This window comes from Bactrocera dorsalis, chromosome 3 (genome assembly GCF_023373825.1).
Source record: "Bactrocera dorsalis isolate Fly_Bdor chromosome 3, ASM2337382v1, whole genome shotgun sequence".
NCBI classification, from domain to species: Eukaryota; Metazoa; Arthropoda; class Insecta; order Diptera; family Tephritidae; genus Bactrocera; species Bactrocera dorsalis.
The window spans coordinates 52,273,237-52,279,236 of NC_064305.1; the positions used below are offsets into that span (position 1 = coordinate 52,273,237).

Sequence of the window (6,000 nt, forward strand, 5' to 3'; positions counted from 1 at the left end):
GCTCGACTGCTAACATCAGTGAGATCATAAAAATACTTATTACGAATTTCTAATTGCGTCTGCCACAAGTCGAGACCACATTTTGCGCCAAAGTATAAGGACGACTAGTTTGGTTTGAATGAATGTGCACGTCTGTAGTCATCGTCAACATTTTGCATTTTGCTCTACCATATTACTGCCAGGTTCTTTATGGCATCTTTGTATGTGCCACTTTCGGTTGATGGATCAGCGATAAAACGTCAATGGCAATGCTGTTGACTGACTGAGAAAGGCCGAGAGGGTGAATTTCTCTTTTTTGTTAATAATGTGAAGACTCTTATGGTTGTTATACATGCAAAACTTACAGACCACAGTCCTTCAGGTGACGATAATCAACAACCAAAAAGCTGACATCCACACCTACTCAACATGAAATGCATAGCAGAACCAACAGCAAATCGAGAAAGAAGTTTCAACGTTTCAATGTTCACTGAACCGTTCCTGATGTTCGGTATGCTCGCTGCCGTCGCTTGGTTTAAACTTTCCGCATCAGCTGTTTACAATACACATTTGTATTTCGGTCTTTTGCTTACAAAAAAGTTGGCTGTATTATTTTCTACATTCATTTTTATTTAAACATAAAAAGCGTGGAATTGCACGCATACACACATACAGCTGACATAAATTTCGAAAGTGGCCAAAGTAGCAGTTGTGGTCCTTGAATGACCCGCAAGTTAACTTCCTGCCAAATGGCGAAAAGGATAAAACCTGAAGACAGCAATCAGGCATTTTGCAGATTACTAACATAAGATTAACAGGGGTTCCCGTGAGAAATGGCGCAAATATCTTTGCGTCGGATGGAAAGGGGACACCCAATGCAAACTTTTGCCAAGGTAGAGGAAAGTTATAGAGCCAGATATCCTTGAAAAGATTAAGCAAGGCAACGTGGCAAAGTATTTTTCCACTTTAGTGCTCTTGGAAATAACTAATACGAGATTTGGGGCGCAAATGGCTCGATATCATATCAGCTCAAAAGAGAATTATTAAGCTTTCTAAACCAACTTTCAATCTGATGCTGTTCTGGTTAGATCAATTGTAGTAACTATATTCTGGTATTTTTCCATAAAAATTTGAAATTTCACCATAGGGTCTTTACTTATCTACTCAATGGCACCTTTTTTGCATCATGGTCGTTTTTAAATTGTTTCTTCTCTATTGCCTTATCAGTTTTTTATTGTTTAGCGGTTGACATTAAAAGCATTTGTTGTATCTTAATTTAATGCTGTCAGATTACTTTATTAAGAAAAAGGTAAAATTATTTTTTTAATGTCCTGAATAGGGTATATTAAGTGGCAAAGAAGATTGTAAAACCCAGAAGACATATAGCCTCGGTGAAACCGAAGTTTATATTTTTCTTGTTTAATGAAATATTTCATAATTTCAATAGTACTAATTTTGAAGCTGTTTTGCCAACAAAAAAAATATTTTCATCATCAAACAAAAAGTTAAAATTTATAAATGAGGAAGTAGGGGTTTTAAAGAGTGGCAAACGAAAATGGGTCTGGCATAACAAATTCTTTCAATTATATAACTACATAAGTGGTGGATTTTAATTATTAGTATTTTAAGAATTGACAGGTGCAGTTTGGAAATACCGTCACAGGGATTTTTATATGATTTTAAATGAATTAAAGGAATGATTAAACTTGACAGAGGATAGATGGGGGACAGATTTCATTTGCTAAATTAAAAAGTGTAAGAGAATATTCCTGCTGTGACAACAACAACACCAATTTGTTCGTAAGAGTAATAATTTTCTTTTTAGTTAAATTTTGTAATAGAAGCCTCATCGCACCCAATTTTAAGTCGAAAATATTATTCGTTTCGCACTTGTTGGTAAGTCAATAACTACGGAAGCCGCAAACTTTATTTTTAAATATTTCCCATATACTATAAATTAATTTTAGCTATTTTCAAAACTCTTATGTAAATTAAATTAAATATGTAAACATTAAGCGTATATTTTATTTACACATATATTATTTACAAATATTTGCTGTCCAACAGCTTATATTATATGAGTTGTGATATTTTGCTTGTAAAGTTTTATTTTCCTTGAAGTGTGCCAACTTAAAAATGATCCAAATCGGGCCAAAACCTTTCAGCCCTTTATGTACTGGATATATGGACCCCAGTTCCTACAGTGAACCTTTTATCGAAAATATATATGTGAAGTATATTATAGAAATTCGGTTAGAATCCGTTTCCTAATAACAGTATGTACATACGTGCATATCTTTAGCTCCATTTGCTTATGTATGTCTAAATGGATAAAATCGGGTGAAAACTTGGTCTAGACCCCATTTAACTAATATTTTGGCAGGATTTTCAACATATAGTTGACTTTACTCCGCCTATATTAGTCAGAGTATGACCTCAATGAAAATCAGATAGCACGTTTTTCTGTGAATATTATGTAGCAATGCCAAAAATAGATAAAGTCCGGTGAGAACATGCCTTAGACCCCATATAACACGATTTTCAAACATCTACATAGTTGACATTACTGAGAATATGTATATATGTACATATATTGGAAATGGTAAGTAAAATACCTTAATGACTGGATTCGGTTTAGACCTTGGTCCAAACCTCGGATTCCTAATTTAATAAACTCCAATCTTTGGGCGACGTACATCACCTTAACATTTTAAATTTAGCCTCTTCAATTGGATTTATGGCCGATATGATTTTAATATTATTTTCGCCGACGACCAGTAAAATCTAGTTATAAAACTAATTTAGTCTATGAGCTATAATATAAATTAATAAAATACAAATTTGAGTTTAATCCATTCATTTTTGTAACTGTTCAAAAATAACGTAAATTTGAATAATTGTGCAATGAAATATTTCATATAAATCAACTAACTTACATACATACATACATTAACGATATGAATAAATGTGCTGTGTATCAATTCTCAGCTGGTGGAACGCCTAACGCTTTAATATTTGCCATATGGAAGAAAGTTTTTTCAATTACATAGCAATGTAAATATGTATGTATGTAATCCGTGTTTTTTTTTCTCCTCATGTACAGGTGTTCATGGGTCACGCGAGGCATCCAAATACTACAGTGAACCTTTTTAAGAATGGAAAGAGCTGTGATACACCTTTCACTTGACTTTTAATATTAATTATGTGCTGATTTATGGCAATTTTGGGCTGTCACTGCCACCTTTGCATTCTAGACGCGTTACCAAATAACTAACAACGGTAAGAGTATTAATTTTATTTGCTGTACCTCAGCTGTATTTGCCAAGTTTCGGTTGTTTTTGTTAGCACAGTTTTATTTGTCACTTAAAAGCCATTAACAGCAATTCATTGATTTAGGGTTGTATATCCACTGAATCAAGGCGAGGCCTTTTTCATTTTTTTACTCACAGCTCACACCAGAGCCACTAACTCGAATTCACGTTTCCGTTAAAACAAACCGCACTCCTTCGTCGCTAAAAGATGACTGAGATGCCGCAGTGATAACCAGCACAGATATGAAGTGAATGCTGTTTCTCATACACATTTGCACCCACGACCAGAGTAACTGAGGCCAGAATTCGGAGTGCTAAGTCACGTACAAGCTTCGGAATCGGAGAGCTGTACTGGCTGAACCGACCGCCAAATCTACAAATGGCACTAGGGCACTGGCACACAAAAACAACCGCCACATGGCTAGAATTTTCACCCACATCTCACCCCAAATCGACTTCTGATGTTGTTAAAATTCGACTGCGATTTTCTTTCCTTTCAGCAGCTGCCAGCTGAGCGTTTTGTTGCTACGCTTGCGCGCTCTCTTCTCTCTCGCCTCTGCTCATTCGTTTGTTGTAATAATATTCTAGGTATCCGGCTGATGATATTATAACCGTAATAAATACTCAAGAATTAATATGCTAAATTGGCATGTGAGTAATTTAATGCAAATTACTTGTAAATTTTACATTTGCAACGGTTCAATTCAAATCAATTACTGCAGGGAAAATACATGGGGAAGATTTTTTTCCCCTTTATGTACTTGGGTAAATTTCAAGTATTGAAGCACCAATTTAATAACTTATAGTATGCACAATACTTTGATATGTAATGAAAGGCAAGAGTTATAGCACAAGTTCATTAAGATATTTACATTTTTGGTTTAAATTAAGTAGCATTCGAAGTCAAATGTTATTTATTAAATATTGTTATATGACTCATCAAATTAAATCCAATTCGGACAGGTGTGCTTATTTGCTACAACAATAATCCGTTAAGAGAACAAAACTATTATGAGTACTTTGTGGGATCATAAATAACCTACTTTAGATACTCTAAACTTAATTACTAATACTAACATAAATGGTTTGCATAACTGCCTTAAGGGCACTTGCAAATAATTTTTTTTTTTTTGTTTTTTCGATAGTTTATTTTATATCGTGTGAAATCGGCAAAGTCGTATCTTGAATTGTTTTTAAATGGCAGCGATCTAAAGAACGACCGCCGGCTTATATGTTTTTCTCGAAACGATATTTTTCAAAATTGCTGACATCATAACTCAACGAAAAATTGATCGATCAGCTTCAAATTAAAACAGAGTATTGTTGAATAAATTTACTACTCAAATCTACCATCTTCTTGACTGATTGCAAATTGTCAATTTGGCATTAAAAAGCGAAAATTTTTTACTTAATCTTTTTGAATATTTTTGTTTAAGCTGCTCGTTCGGCCGGAATCATGTCAGCAGTGGGGCACTTTTTTTGGCACCTCGGAAGATAGCCATGACTCCGTTATTTTTCAACATTTTTATGATATAAAAAATCTAAAAATATAACTGAAAATAAACCTGATTATATCCAAAGAACTTCGAAATATTCGATAGAGGACTTTCTTTAAAAAAAATTCACGAAAATGGGTTACACTGGTATAGCCCCTTAAACCAAATAAAAAATGCGATAACCACTTTATTGTCCCAATATAATAAGTTAAGCGTAGTTAGAACAACACATATGATTCCTTTGATTTAGCCTAATTCAAGTAACATGATATTTTATATTTGAAGACATTATTTAAACGAACAATCCAAAGATATGTAAATACGAGTACTTAGTACAAGCCGAACAAATTAAAATTTGTATACCCTTGTAACAACATGTTGCTACATGGCATAATAGTTTTGCCTATACAAAATAGAGTTCTTAACCTCTATTTTTGTTTAATTGGTCATGGGTTTTGCTAGGTCAGCGTAATTTGGAATATATTTACGGTAATCAACCGTTAATCTAAGGAATCCTCTGAACTCCTTTACTTTTGTTTAAATTGGGTATAAAACTAGGCCTTTGACTTTGAGGAATTTGGTTTGATTTCATCGGGAGCTACAATGCCAAGATAATTGGCTTTCTTTTTCGGGAATTCGCATTTGTCTAAATGTAAGAGCTTCAGACAATTTTATTAAAATGCGTTGTAATAAATTTAAATGTTTTGTCTGTAAATGTTAACTGATTTCATTGGTTTCGAAAATTTTTTAAATTATTTAATTTAATTTCAATTTTGATCTTTCCTTTTGATACATATGATCTAATCGAAACAATTCCAAATCATTTAAATTTTTTTTTTCTTATATAAAAATTTTGTTTTTAATGGTGTCTGATTTGCCTCTCTATCAGATGCTGGTGTTTTTTGAATAATAAAATCTTGATTTTTATCTAAACTTGAATTAATCACTTGTCAGAAAGAGTAACTGTGCAATCTTTTATAATTTATAGTATAATAGCTTTTGCAGTATTTAGCAATTTTCTGTCAATTAGCATGTCATAATCATTTGAAAAAAAGGTAAATAAAATGTTTCATAAGTTTTGATTCGATTATTTTTGTTGAGTTGAAATTCGGCTCGTATGTCTGTCTGTGCAATTGATAACTTGAGTAAAAATTGAGATATCGTAACGGAACTACGAAAGAACAACGAAAGATAGATCGAGTTTGTAGATGATC

General features: G+C 33.1%; 1 protein-coding gene across 9 annotated transcripts in view; it reads right to left on the bottom strand.

Moving 5' to 3' along the window:
- The window catches only part of LOC105225365 (uncharacterized), an 86,951-nt gene extending 81,485 nt beyond the window's left edge, over nt 1-5,466 (bottom strand). For 2 of the 9 annotated variants that reach the window (XM_019989918.3, XM_029549824.2), the window contains exon 1: nt 2,928-3,409. The gene's annotated coding sequence lies outside the window, so the exon portion shown is untranslated. The other 7 variants (XM_049453112.1, XM_049453111.1, XM_029549830.2 and 4 more) reach the window with 6 other exon arrangements.
- Between the last annotated feature and the right edge of the window lie 534 nt (nt 5,467-6,000).